At 46.2% G+C, this 15,590-nt stretch overlaps 1 pseudogene; it reads right to left on the bottom strand.

Moving 5' to 3' along the window:
* Positions 1 to 250: 250 nt before the first annotated feature.
* On the bottom strand, positions 251 to 2,196 carry LOC146190263 (very long chain fatty acid elongase AAEL008004 pseudogene; annotated as a pseudogene).
* Positions 2,197 to 15,590: the final 13,394 nt, after the last annotated feature.

The following is a 15,590-nucleotide window of genomic DNA, read 5'->3' as shown; positions in this document are numbered from 1 at the left end:
CGAAAACTGGTGCACGAACTGCTGAATATGCAATGGGACTATCAATGCCAGTTTTGCTTCCTCTTTCACTAAGGCAATCCGAAGCGAGCAGACAGCGCCGTCGGCAGCTACAATTAAGTTATGCGCTTTGAAACCAATGAGAGCAGCAGTTTAAGGGCAGAGGAAGTGGCAGCGCTGAGGTCGCACAGCATGCAAGTTAAACGACAACGTTGGGAGTATCTATAGGATAAGAGACAAGAAAACGTACTCGTAGAACATTTCTTAAACAATGTCACGAACGTTTATTGCGAACAGTTGCGTTTACGATACATTGAAAAGGAGTGACGATGGTTGGCAATGAAATATTTACAGGACGATCAGAAAAAGGGACGCATGGAGTGATGAGCAAACATTCCGCATCTTGACTGTCGGGCCGGACGTGTACTTGTCAGAACTGGAAGTTTTGCTACTACTACTCATGAGAGGCAAGAACCAAAAATAAAAGGTTGGCATGAGAGGACGCAGTTTCGCCGGAGAAGCGAAGCTGGCCATGCCATTCGGGGCGAGCTAACTTGTTTGCTTTAAAAACAGACAGGAGAGCAAGACTGCCAGTGTATCCAAGATGAAGCTACACATGAGTAGTCTGGCCTCGCCACACAGGTGAGCAGCATCTCGTGACTGTAGAATTGGCATGTCATTCGAGACACCTGGGAGACCATAGGAAGCAATTAGGCTCTTCTGCTTTAACGAACGGCCATTTCGCCTGCCTGAAGGAGAAACTTATAAATACGAGTCAGTGGCAGGCGTCCCGGCCGAGCTTGAAGCGAGACGTGGATTGTCCTGCGAGTGACACATGCACGCGCTAGTATAAGACATCTGAATCACTAAGTGAAACAAACAGCAAACGATCAGTCCTGACTGGAATGCCGAGACTTGCCGGGAACATCCGGAAGCATCCGAGGCTTCACGAGAAATTGGCCGAGACTTCGTCGCTGGACAAGCCTAGCGACTAGTGGGTGAGGGTGTCCGGAAGGCACGTCGCTTGCTGACTAGGCTTATTCCGAGGCGGCGCCGAAAAAAAATAAGTGAACGTACAGTCTGTGACAGCTCAGCGTCGCTCCGTCGTCCTGGGCTTGACAAGGTGTGCCTACCAGGCGATGGTCGGTGAGCCTTCAGTCCAGCTTGGTCGATGCACCATCGCAACCGGCAGTCACAGCGGTCTTGACATGACCGTTCCTCTGTTGTTGCTGATGGAGGCTGCGCGACGTCTGAGAAGCCTTGTAGGCCTTGTTGTAGAAGTTGCGGAACATGAAGAACAGCATGACTGCCTCACCCATAAGGATGTAAGCGAAGTAGGGAGGGAAGCCGCAATCGTAGAAGACAGGAACAGCGGCATGTACGAAACCCACGACGAACTGGACCATCTGGAACTGGGTGAGGTAGCGTTTCCACCACAGGTACTTGCGCACTTCGGGACCCATGGCGGCGAGACAGTAGTACGTGTACATCACCATGTGCACGAAGCAGTTGATGAACGGGAAGAAAGCGTTCTGACCACCAGCACCGAAGTTGACGCCCATCCAGACGGTCCAAGCGACGGTCGTGTGGTGAACCACGTGCAGCAGCGAGATGTGCGAGAACTTCTTGGTGAGCACAAAAAACACGGTGTCCAGGAACTCGGCCATTTTCAGCAGCAGGTACCACCAGCCAAGGGTCGTGACAGCCATCGAGTCGGGGTCGGTGTCGTAGCTGACTGGCTGGCAGAACCAGTTGTAGGGTCCCAGGTACGTGTACCTGCCGCCCGCGAAGAAGAAGAAAGTGCTAAGCACCACCATTATGAGGTTGTAGGCGATCAGGACGTTCTTGATTTGGAACGGCTCGCGTCCTTTCATCCAGTTGGGGCCCCAGACCTTGACGAAGTAGACGTAGCCGCCGATGATGGTCAGCATGGTCATAGGGCTGCCCATGAGAGGCCATCCCTTGACTCGGGCGTCGGTGCTGGCGACGGCGTAATTGTAGGTAGACAGGGCCTTATCCCAAAGCGATGCCATTTCTACAGCAGGCGCAGCACGCATTGTCACTAAAGAGACGAGCCTTCAGAACGGCGGTGCGTTAATGTAAAGCCGCGTGAAAGAAGGGGGGGCGCGCTCGTTCGAGTGGAGCCGTGCACAACGTCGGCGCAAGGCGAATGGTTCCTTTTCCCTGTGGAAGCAACTGCTCCTATGTGCCTTCCGTGCTGTCGCGCGTCCGGTTTATACGCTCCCTCCGGCCCACGTGACCACGTGCGTAAACGGAGAGAGGGAAAACCGCCACCCCGTTTGGCTTGGAGTGGCCGTCTTCCCTCTCCCGCCGCTGACGTCGTCGGTGCTCTGGGGTCGGTTGCCCGGCGAGCCGACCGCTAGATACCGCCTCAAGGCAAGGCAAGGCGCCCGGACGCCAAGTCCAGGCTTGGCATTCCCCAAGGTCTGTCCTTCTTCTCCTCAACAGTCTTTCCGCGCCTTCTTTCTTCTTTCTCTACATCGCTTCTTCTTAAATCTCTCTCTTTTTTTTTTCCCCCTCCAAGTCTCCTCATTATTGTCATATCTTAACGCAACACAAGGGGGAAGAATACGTATGAACCCCTCTCTCAAGCAGAGTCCAGAAGGCTGCCTTTATCTCTGCCGCTTTGGACCAGCAACGTCGTCGGGAAAGGAAGGAGGTCTTTTGTTTTACGTAATATGCCTAAGGCGAGAAGGAGGCCCCACTACGTCACTCGTTTGGGTACAACAGCTTGTGTGCTGGAGCTGAGACAATCGTTGTGGACTTTCGCGAAGTTCAAACTTGCGTGGCAGGGAGCATTTTGCCCAGAAGCCGGCATCTTCGATTCCCACCAGGTGGATACAGCGGTCGTTTCTATTGTACACCGCTGAGAACTGACGCGCGACTGAAGATTGCTGGGGTTTGGGCACTCGAAATCGCTTTCGCTACCTATAGTGGGACCAACCAGTGTGCGCAGTTGAGCACTATATGGAATGTCGCTCAGCAGCATGGCTTTCTATCGGCCCACCTGAGTCCGATTCGCCGATTTCTTATAACCGTAACCGCATTCCTCCGTCAAGTCTACATGAAATATGGAAGTTCTCGTGCCTCAAATCTGTTTCAGTCATTCGAAATTTGCAGGTGAAACGCACAGTGGACCTGAATTCCCGAAAACGCCCGTTAATTATGCAGTGAAAGACGCACCGAAAAAGAACTCCAAGAAGTTTAAATATGCAGCGCGGGAAAAAAATATATCAGGCCCGAAAACGCCGTTGACTTATAAGTCGAAGGAAGAATATCAAGAACTAAAATCGATTTCGAAATATACTGTAGTGCGCCAAAACACCCCATATTTGCACGTGTCGCAGCACCGCATGACCGCTACTGCGTCCATGTAGGCCGAGCAAACTTTCAATCGGGATCATCATGTTATAAAGGCGTTCCCCTGCGTATGTGTGGAATGCAAACGTGCTTGAATCCTTGAAACCGAAGTGAGCTCAATACGTACGCTGCGGCTGCCAGCTGCCTTAGGTACTGTTACGCAACCTGGGTTTACACACGGTGGGTTGTCTGCGCTATGGAACGGACATAAGCACATATTGCTCCTTGCAGTCTTACATTTCTAGGTTGGAGTGGGGTTCTTCCCGTCTTTTTTTTTTTTTTTTTTTGACGTTGTGCAAGGGTTGTTAATTCTGTTCATTTTCTTGTTTCCCGCGCGGTTACGTCACGGGCCTGCCACGGTGACGTTCGCGCCTTTCTTCGGAGTAAACGGAAATGAAGAAGCGGCGGAGGAATTTCAATATCAGAAATTTCCTGCTGGCGCATACCCAAATCGAAAGAGCTGGCTGCGCACTTTGAATGACAAATCATCAGACGGCAAAATAGCTTGAAAGGACACGGCGGAAGCAGTAGAAAAAAAAAGTGCGGGCTTAATGGCGGGAAAGAAACCTGTGCGAAAGCTTCATAGGGAAAGAAGGGACCATCATGATAGCCATTCCGGAATGCAAAAGACGTAAACAAATTCGCATGGACATTTCATGGTTTGTGAGGTTTAACGTTCCAAAGGGACTCAGGCTATGAAAGATGCCGTAGTGGAGGGCTCCGGAAATTTTGAGCTCTTGTGGTTCTTTAACGTGCACCGACTTCGCACCGCATACGAGCGCCTAGCTTTTTGCCTCCATCGGAAAGCGGGCATAGACATTTCGTTTGCGCGAAGACCACATATGTGACGTCTCAGAACAGAGACCTCGACCTAGTTCCGGACTTTTCCCGTCCATTTATTGCAGACACACAGCATTTGCTGGAATTATATTTAAACAATTCACGGGCTATTATTCTTTTGATCGAAAATAAATATTCTTCTGCCATGGCAGTATATTTTGGCTTAAAGAAAGTGCTTGCCATATTCTAGCTTAAAATGCCCAGGGAAATATTTTGCAGGTAACTACATCTGAATCCCTCGACTTATCAAATGAGCACCGAATTATACTGGAAATTATTCCTATTTTCGAGTCCACATGCCGCGGTTGCGCAGTGGGTATAGGACCTTCAACTTGAACACGAGAAAGTGGGTTCAGCCCCGGCTGCGTCAGCTGCTTCTCGATGGAGACGAAAAGCAAGGCTCCCGCATGCTGTGCGATGCCAGTTATGTTAAAGAATCGCGGGTAGTCAAAATTTTCGGGTCCTTCCTATATTAAGTTCCTCATAACCTGAGCCGCTTTGAGACTATAAAAATATAAATTAGCTTAATTATATTTTCAAGCTCCTCAATCCGATTTCATTTCAGAAGCGTTAAAAATACAGGCTAGTTTTTTGAAGATACAATTCACGCTTGGAACTGCGAGCTAAAAAAAAAAAAATGTTTATGAGCGCGGCGGGATATTCCAGCATAACAAAGATGAACAATGCGCCATACTCGGTGTTTCGCGAAATAATATTAACTGCTTTCGCAATAAAGCATAAAAAAAAAATGAACAGCATGTTAGCAACACGAAGAATAAATACTAAGCGCACCTGCAACAAATCCCTAGCTGGAATACGTACAAATCAGTCTCTGAAAACCTACGAGTTCGCTTTGTGCACAGTTCTTTGCATGTAATGTCAAGGGCTTAATAACTCGTATTCTGTGCAACTATTGAAGGAAGCAGAAAAATATCCCAGCCCAGAACTTTGGTACGTTGAACTATATATATATACATCTCACGCGTAATTTCTCTGGATTTTAAAAATAAGCTACTTCTGCTTCACCTTGAAGTACACACGGTTAAGTCTGCACATGGAAGCATGTGCACTACTGTAATAATGTGAACATTACTGATGGTTATAATTCCTTCAAGTTAAATTACACGACAAAATATAAAAATCTCCGTTGTACGCGATTCGTCGCTGACAAACACTGAGACCATACCATTAGCAAAGCCACACAGCGGTGGCTAATCCTCGAGAGCGCTTATTGCGAATGCGTCTTTGTGCGTCTTTTAAAAGAATGTTGGTAACTAAAGGTAACCGATGGACTAGGACGAAAGGGAACACGTGAGAATGAAAAAGTAAAACATTGTAGGGACACTTAAGCTCCGCCTTTAAGGTATGACGAGATAGCGATAGCGTAGGCTACCAGCCCACGTATAAAGTGCCGATTTGACCGAGCCCTATGAGCGTGCCTATGTGACCTAGGCTAACGTGAATGCAAGAGTCCTGGTAGGCTGATAATGATATCCCTCTCCCACATGAAAGGCTAGGTAACCCTACATTCACTCAGTGCTATCGCCATGCCAGCTGCCAGCTACCGCTTGCCAGTGATTTCTGCTCCCAACGCAGACGCCGCTTTTTCTGGTGAACAGGGACTTACGTTAAAACTTTTCTAATCATACATATTCTCCAAGTAGAAAAAAAAAAATTACAAAGATTCAATGCTGCGGAACTAAATATTGAGTGAAAGCATTAGCAGCGGGTGACCGAGCGTTCATCTCTTTTTTATTCCTCAGTTCAGTTCAGGCGTTCAGTCGTCTCCGACTCTTTGTGACCCTATGGACCATGTCACGCCACGCTTTCCGGTCTCTCACTATCTTCTTAACATCACATAGCTTCATCTGCAATGCCTCGAGAATGCCATCTAACCATCGCGTTCGCTGCCTACCCCTTCTCCGGCGACCCTCAACCTTTCCCAACATCAAATCTTTCTCCAGCGACTCCTCTCTTCTCAACAGATGACCAAAGTAGCTGAGCTTTAACTTTAGAATTTGACCCTCCAATGAGCAGTCAGGGTTTATGGTCGACAATATCGACTGATTTGATCTTCTGGCAGTCCAAGGAACTCTTAAGAGTCTTCGCCAGCACCACAATTCAAACGCGTCAATTCTTCGGCGGTCAGCCTTTTTCACAGTCCAACTCTCGCATCCATACATCACAACTGGAAAGACCATAGCACGGGTTATACGGATCTTGGTTGGTAGACTAATGTCTCTGCTCTTTACTAGGCGGTCAAGGCTAACCATTGCTCTCTTTCCCAGAAGCAGGCGTCTCCTAATTTCATGGCTGCAGTCTCCTTCCGAGGTAATCTTGGCGCCCAAGAACAGAAAATCTGTCACAGCTTCCACTTCTTGTCCATTGATGCTCCAGGACTTGATAGGGCAAGACGCCATGATCTTCGTCTTTTTAATGTTCAGTTTAAGCCCAAACTTCTCACTCTCTTCTTGTACGCGCATCACAAGTCTCTTGAGTTCCACTTCACTTTCTGCCATTAAAGTGGTATCATCCGCATATCTAAGGTTGTTGATACGTTTTCCAGCAATCTTCACTCCAGCTGAAGACTCGTCCAGACCGGCCTTCCTCATGATGCACTCTGCATATAGGTTAAATAGGCAGGGCGACAGTATGCAGCCTTGCCTCACTCCTTTCTCAATCGGAAACCAATCAGTAAGGCCATGCCCAGTTCTGACTGTGGCCTCTTGCCCTTCATAAAGGTTCCTGAGGAGACACATGAGGTGAATTGGAACTCCCATCTCTTGGAGAGCTTGCCACAATCTGCTGTGATCTACGCAGTCAAACGCTTTCGCATAATCAATAAAGCAGAAGTAAATGGGTTACTGGAACTCTCTTGCTTTTTCCATGATCCAGCGAAGGTTGGCAATTTGGTCTCTAGTTCCTCTGCCCTTGCGAAACCCAGCTTGCACGTCCGGAAGCTCCCGATCCACATACTGCTGCAGCCTACCTTGCAGGATTTTTAACATCACCTTGCTTTTTTATTCCTCAACCCACATATAAAGCCCCGCTTTAACCAAGCCGCATGAACGTGCCTTAGTGGCCTATAGGGGTAACGTGAATGCCAGGGTCCTGGAAGGCTGATCCTGACATAACCGTTCTATGTGAAACCAGAGACCCAGGTTGGCAGCTCCTGCCCATCTCTCGCTTTTGTGTCACGTGGGCTGTGACGTCACGCGCTGCGCCAACCGCTTGAGTTGGTAGCCCAGCTCTCACCCTAGGGTCACGCGGGTAGGACGTGGCTACCGGCCGCACTACGCTGAAGGCTCGAAACCTAGAGTAGTATTGTTTTCCCAATAAAAACTGTCATGCAGTATACAAGGGGCGAGGCACGCTTTCAGTAGCACAGTAAATTGTCGGCGACCAGTTCGTTAAGACGCGTGCCCTTCAATAAAGAGGCAAAAGTGCATCGATAGCGTGACTGAAGGCTATCTCAGTTTGTTTTCCATCATTCCACATAAAAGAAGAGGGCTGGTGATAAGCCTGCTCACCAGCCTGCTGGTGAGTAGGCTGGTGATAATCAGTTCGCAAACTTCTCAGATGAATCATTTTTCGGTGCACAAGCATGCCGAAGAAAATTTCCGGCTCATTTTGTTTTGTTTTTTTTTCACTGGCTCAAGCAAAGCGCACGCAGTGTCTTTTTGTGGGCGTATAAGACTTACATAACAATGCTACAACTGCAAAGCAAGTTAAAAGCGTTCTACTCTTCCTTTTAGGGGGTTTCATGTCTAATTTATATGCATATACGGAATGATTTTCATCTAAAACTTCCCGAATACTTGAGGTGCTGGACGCACAAGTACTCAAGATTGTGTTCTGCTTCTCGTGGCAAGTTCCATTCCAACGGGGCCAGCTTTGAATCATCTTTTGAGGTTGTAGATGCCGGAACACGCGATGCCCTTCTACAGATGCTCCTCGATCAAGCACCCCTCAATTCCGGAAGGTCCTCCAGACAAGGACGCAACGCGTCTGAGTCATGTACAGTGGTAGAAACCGGGATCGTTTGGAGAGATCATTCTACGTGCGTGCAATCCCAGCGAACAGAGATGGCCGTTATCCAGAAGTAAACATAAACACGAACGTATCCATAAGTGAGCGCAAATATATGCCGCAGCCACGGGCAGCCAGCTAACCATTCCGCCAATGCTTGCCAGGCAAGTTGAACGACCTCGAAGGATTTAATATCCCCCCGCTGCCTCCATCGCGCCGCTTCGGGTGGGATTTCACTTTTGTGCGCAAGGCCGCTTATCAGAGTGCTATACATATGTATGACACAAACGTCCTCGCCCGTGATGTGTCGCACATCAAAATCTGCGACGCGTTTGCATGGCAGTCCGAACGATAAGCCTCGGCCAGCACTTACACACAGGTACGTAACGAACAAATACACAAGCAACAAAACCGCAGGCACGACGAAAGAGCGATATGGAGAAAGGACACAGAAAAAAAACAATCCGCGACCGAACGATAGGAAGAAAAAGGCCAACGCAGCGAAACAGCTGATGACCTCTTACCCGCCTCTCTCTCTCTTCCCGCTCTCAACAATCCCACCTCCTTCCATTTCTCACTTCTGCGTTCTTTCGAAGAGAACGTATACCTTGGAGGTCGACGCCTTAGATTCTTATCGAATGGCCGTTGGTAGAGTAAAGGGAGCGGATTAGCAAGTCTGTGCATGCGAAGCGCGCCTTGTCAGCAGGATGCTTAGCAGCAAAGTAAAGCTAACGGGAATCCCGCCAATCACACGTTCTAGACCCATTTCAAGAAGGTTAGATCAGTTTCGCTCTCTCCGCCTCAAGGTCGCGACATGCCGTACAGTGGGGCGTGGCAAGCCTATGAGGCATTTCTGCAACTACAATAAACCATTTCGTCCAAAGCAGCTCCGCGATGGCGATATATAACCATGTTCTGTTGTTTTCTAACTAAGAAGTACTTTGCTTTGGGCTAATTGGTTCATGGTTGAAGTGGATTATGAAGACGGCGCGAAAGGGACGAGGACAAGGAAGGAACACCAAAATAACAGGACAGGCGCCAACTTTCAACTTTCAAAATTGGCGCCTGTACTGCTATTTTGGTGTTCCTTCCTTGTCCTCGTCCCTTTCAAGCCGTCTTCATAATCCACTTCTAACTAAAAAGCCACAACAGTTCGATGATCACAGGGAATCAGTTGTTACATCACGGTAGCGCCAGGGAAGGAAAAGGTGCGCAAACCAGGGACCACCGTGAACTAAGAAGAAACAATATTATTCGTCTTGCCGTACGCCCTCAAGGTTCCCAAGCGTTGCAGTTTACTTGAAAGGGGGCACTGCAAAACCGCCCTAGAAATACTACGCACTTTAGTTTGACCGGTACCCAAGAGTGCACGAAACCAGGCTCTAATAAAAGAGAACAGTACTGTGTTTTCCCACTTAGAAACAGAATAACCAGTTTTCACAAAAAAAGATATAATTTCTTGGTCCGTCACTAATTTGGGAATAAATTTGATGTAATTACAGGAAGAACAAAATTGATTATAAAATGAAATAAAAGCTACTTGCAAAGTTATAAAGTAATCAGTAAGCTATGAAGGGCTAAAAATTGTTTTTCTTTCTTACTGGGCGACCCCGACTCGGTGGCTCAGCGATTACACCGCTCGACTGCTGAACCCAAGGACGCGGCGGCCGTTTATCGAGTTGGGTGAACAGCAAGGAATCCGTGTGCGATGTCAACCCGTTAAAGAACCCTTCCACTATTAGCCTTGATTTCTCTCAAGTGCTTCCCTTCTTCGAAGCTTGCATGATGTATTGTTTCTTCTCTACAGTCGGCCGAAATTTCTGCAGTCCTCCTCTAGTGTGCTCCTCATAGCCTGAGTCCCTTTGGGACCCTAAATCTTATAAAACCAAGCCATTCTTACTGGACGAACTTGTGCAGCGACCGTTCACAGTGAGTAATCATACGCTTCAGGCGTGTAGCCATCGTAGCCAAGTCTTTCACACTGCAACCTCCAAGCTTTTCCTTCGTTCTTTAACCTGCACCATGGCTTTAATTAGCAGCATAAAGCTCTTCCCAGCTAGTGCCTGTGTTGAAGATATCGTGGGGCAGTCAATGCAGGTCCGATCTGTGAATAATATATTGCTATGGGACTATTTAAGGGGGAACAAATTTTTCAAACTTCAGGTTGCAGGTCCCAACTGCTTCTCGCTGTCCGCTGGTTGGAAGATTGAGGTTGCGATATTTGTTCATTTCTTCTATTTGTAAAGGAAACTGACCATTTTGGGTCGAGGAAGCATAGTTTTGGCTTTCAGTTGGTCTTTCGATTGACAAAGTTGCATCGGCAGAAGGCGGTCTCAGACGGCAAGAAAGAAGTAGGCGCTGCGGTTTAAATTAGAATTGATCAGGCGCTGCTGCCTTCGTGTATAGTGCCAACATAATTTATAGCGGAAGAAAATGAAGCGACTGAACTTAAAGGTGGAACAACTTGAAGGCGAAGTCCATTTCGTGCTTTCTTAAGCACCGCGTCATATATTCAGCCTCCAAATACTGATCCCCCTATATATATATATATAATTTTGCATAAATAAAGCTATAGATCTATTTGGATCAGTAGACGATACGCATACTTCCATTATTAGCCTTGATTTCTCTCAAGTTCTTTCCTTCTTCGAAGCTTGCATGATGTATTGTTTCTTCTCTACACCTTTTCCCTCGGGACACTGTTTAGGGGCGCATTTACAGCGATAGGTCCACAACAACTTTCCCCATAACCGTCAGAATGGATGGTGCTTTAAGCTTATTCAGGACGCTTCGATTGGATGGAGTGCAGCCTACTGAAAACATTCGATTGGAAAATTTGTTGGAAACACTTAGAACTCTTAAGTGCGGTAAGGCGAAACCGTTTTTGCGACTCCTTGCATTCATTTGCTTTTTTTTCTGCTCCTTTTTTGGCTCTTATTTTTTTTTCTTTTTAACTCTTACTACTTTTCTTCTTCTCTTTTTACTGTTTCAATTTTTTTTTCGCTTTTATTTTATTTATTTGTTCTAAAAAACTTCTTCTTCTTTTACTACAATTGTCTCCTCTTTTACTCTTTACTGAGTGCTTTTCATGTAATCTAATGACAAGGTCTGACATTAAACTTTTGCTATGTTTCTGCACGTCTTCTGCCCAACTTCGACGTATTTAGCCCAATTTCGGCGTCTTTGGCTGTTTTGACGTCTGCACAATATATCGACGTCCTTGGCCATTTTGATTCTAATTGTCTTTTTTGGCTCTAATTAACGAACTACTTTTCCTGGTTTGCCAACAAGTTAGTGTCCTCGCCAAAGCAGTAGATGCGTCACCCACAAGCCTATTCTTAAGCCACTGTCGCCCGCTGCAGTTTGCAATGCTACGGCACCACTTTCATATCTCTTCTCTTCCCCTACAGGTTTTAGCAAAATCAGTGCAGAGTCAACAAAAAAAAAAAAGAAAAAAAAAAAAAAAAAAGGACCCCTCCAATTATGAGAGCGAAACAAGCTGGTGTATTCTTGGTATTGAAGGATGATTTGTTGGCTGTGTCTTTTATGATTATTTTTTTCTCGAATGTGTATAAGTTTATTTAAAGGGGTTTTCAGTTGATGTACTTATTGGTGTTATCTGCCATTCTCTTAATATTATAGATTGGTTTTCTTCTTAATTCAAGCGAATCCAGTGCGAAATTGTAAGCGCCTCCCTAACTCCAGTCTATCAATATTTGGAAACATGCACCCTCCTTGCCCCGCCGGGGTGGCGCAGTGGTTAAGACGTTTGACAACTGTGCCCAAGAACTCGGGATCGAATCCCGGCCATGGCGGCCGATTTGCGATGGAGGTGAAAAGCAAGGCACTCGTGTGCTTTGCGATGTCAGTGCACGTCAATAATCCTATGCGGGCGTCTTCCTCCACTACGACGTCTTCCATAGCCTAATTATTTTTGGGACGTTAAACCCCAGAGACCAAACCAAATCAGAAGTGCAATCTTAGAGCGAATTCCTCGCCGTTTGGTAGAATGGTGAGCCTGGTCACATTCGTAATAGCAATTCACCCGGCGCACAGCAGGTATACTAGAAAGAGATGACAAAAAAGAACGAACAGTTTAAAAAATTATTTAAATGGTGGCACACGTCCGAAAGGTTCAGTGTAATTTCTTTTAAATTATTCTTTTTTAAGATATGCAAGAGCCTTTTAGGTTATAAAATATGGAGCTTAGCTACTTCTGCCAGAGATTGAAAGAGAGTTTGCGCAGTTTCTACGGTTAAATATTGGAGCACCACAGGTGATACTGAATTCCTCCACGTGTCATCAAAATGTTCCGGAAGTTTCCCTTTTGGTCCGTTTCTTTTTCTTTTTTGTTTTTGTCGACTCTGCACTGATTTTGTTAAGGCCTTGGTTATACCTTAAGACATTGTATTTCAAGCATTAGTGCACACACCAATAATTTTTATTGCGGAGGTAAGATGTTTAGACTTGCGTTAGGCCACAGACATAAAATCAAAGTAATCACGCCAAAATTGAACGGAGCAGCTTTCCTGTTTACAGGAGCATCTCACGCTTAGTATTGAAAATGCACTGATGCAATTCAGCGAGCAGTGCAATTTATGCAATAAAGCGACGTGTTACCTGAGCCCACTACCCATGGCCACCGCATACTAATGTAATCGAGCGGAGATACTCATTTTGCTCACGAAGTCGCATTTTGCTTACGAAGTCACAACAAACTCGCCTCTCCTGGCTTCGCAGAAGTAGTACAAATATGGAAAGGCTTCACAAGGAAAAAATGGGATTAGCTCGATGGCGTCCAGAACAGTTTCCGGAATGGTAAAAGCATTTGAAAGCCTCCAGTGCTGTCACTAGACGCCTTTTTTTCTTTTTTTTTTTTGCTCTCTCAGGGTTTGCTCAGACCTTGTAAAGAAACAGTTACTTACTTCTTCATTTGTGTATTTGGCGCCACGCCATTCGAGGTCATTAATTAGGGTGCTGAATTACTGAGTCAGGAGACCCGGTCTCGATCGCTGCCGTGGCGGCTACGTTTTGACGGAGGTGAATCTCCCAGCTCCCCTGCGCTGGGAGATTCAGAGCCCCGTACTACAACGTTCCTCGTCACAGGAGTCACTTCGGGACATAAATCCCACCATTGAAGTGTTTGTCATAGAATTTAAAAACAAAAAAAAAGACGTTAAACTTGCATAATCTCGATAACTTGGATTTCAGTTGCAGGTCAATGCGCGATCATGCTAAGAAAACAGCATGGAGACTGAAATTGAAAGAAACTAACGTAACGTTGCCAGACTCTTCCCTGCGCCTGTGTCGACAGTTTATAAGCTTCTTTGTGAGTCCCAGAGATTTAGAGCTCAGACTGTTTACTCCCTGTCTCCGTGCTTGTTTTTTTTTTTTTTTTTTTTTCACTTTACTGGCTTTGGTGTCTTATTTTTCATTGCTAGCAGAACATAGCCTTAGTGGATGGCCACCTATATGTATGTTAACTCCTGTGTTGTGGTGTCCAAGTACAGCACCGAAACGGCCAATTCTTCTCTCAGTGATAGGTATATGACAGACATTGTTCGCCGGATTCACTTACTTGGTTCTATCAGCGTTTCTTTTTCCTTTAAGACGGTGAAGAACCTCAGCGGCACCGGGATTCGAGAATCGGCTGCGCCTTGCTTGCGAAGCAGATGTATGTCATCGCGGCTATCTTAAAAACGTCTATATGGACTGCAGAACTACCACGCGGCTGAGGAGGCAAAGTGATTAAAGGCCGGCCAGGAAGTGCATTGTGCATGGAGGCTGACGCAATCTTTTCACTGCTATATGTGCTATGCTTGCAGGCATTGTGTAGAGAATGATATTGAGAAGAGTTGGAGATAAAGATACCTTAGGAATATCCGATTCCCTGATGCCAGTGCTCTACTAAGCGCCCAGGTGAGTAATTTCAGAGCACGATTGATGACCTAGAAAGACGGAAATGAACGCTGGATCTCAAAATTAGCAGGCAAAAATAGAGCTCTGTTCACGTTTTGTAGGGCATACCAGTTATAATAGGCAGTTAAGTGCTGGAAGTAATAAAGAAAAAAAGGTATGAGCAAGTCATAGAGTGCAAAGGCACGACGGTGGTACTTTAGTGTAAAAAAAAAATCAATTCTTGAAGAAGCCAGCCGCAGCACGAAGCTTCACTATGAGTCAGGTGTGAAGATTGTGGCCTAAGTAGGTGCACGGGGATAAAGCACCGCCTCTGTCATAAGATTCGGGTGATTAAAATAATATCACGCGATAGTGTATACATCTCATTTGGTCGAAAAAGCTTCGCCGTCACCGTAAAACTCCGGCACCGTCCCCGTAATTTGTATCAAGTTTGTGACGCGACAGTTTTTTGTGCGGGATTTCCCGCTTAGCAACCATAGTCACGTTGGAGGCTAGTTTGCGGTCTAGCCGACGATATTGTATGCCGTTCACTGTAAGTGTAGGTGCCCACCGAAAATTTAGATACTGCGCCTCTCTTTCACCGGAAATCAAACCAATTAAAGGCATTTAACACTTTGCCGTACTTGTGCCACTCTCTCATCAACAAAAATTTGCGGAATGAAAAGGCGGTGTTAAAGGAGCTATCAGGTTTTCTCTTAAGGCGAAGCTTATACGTCCTCCTAATTTTGGACACGAATTTCTATTGCGAAGGAATTAAACTATTCATTATAATGACGTCAGCCAAAGAAATTGTAAGCACGGGAAAGAATGTTTGCTGTCTGTTCGACCTGATATTTTGAAACGAGGAAAACTGGCAGTTCTCCTGGTTATAGAGATACCGCCTAAGTGTTTCAGGAGTCATTTTGCAGCTTTAGTGTATATCACTCCACAGGGGGTCATTTTTATTCTGATTGGTCCACTTTTCATTTAATGCTGCACAGATGGATCTCACTTTTCGCTGCGCAGAAACTGTGGAAAAAAGGCCATTTGCTTGAAATTAGTTTTATCGAACTAAAGTTGCTTGCTGGTCACCTTCTGTCGCTAAATGTTTTTCTCTCTAGAAATAAATATGAAGATGGCCTGCCACTGTCCTTGTGGAAAAACTCGCTTCCCACTAAACTGGCGTTTTAATCTGCCCAGCGACAAATAATCAGCGTTTCTTTTAGGGACGCACCACAGGGTCGCTCTCCAAAAAGACCAGGACTGACTGTGCAAATAGAGATGCTTTCAGTTGGGCTGCATAGATTACAAATCCACTATTTTGATAGTGAAGGAAAAGGTCGTAGACAAGATATTCTTGCCCACTGCTGCTGGCACAGCATTTATTCACCGAGAAAACTTTCTTTACAAATAGTTTTAGGTCCTGTTCGAGCCGTAGCGAAGAC

The sequence above is a fragment of the Amblyomma maculatum genome, chromosome 4, assembly GCF_055883805.1.
Source record: "Amblyomma maculatum isolate TAMU_Amacu chromosome 4, ASM5588380v1, whole genome shotgun sequence".
In the NCBI taxonomy this organism is placed as follows: Eukaryota; Metazoa; Arthropoda; class Arachnida; order Ixodida; family Ixodidae; genus Amblyomma; species Amblyomma maculatum.
This window is presented reverse-complemented; position numbering and strand designations above follow the sequence as displayed.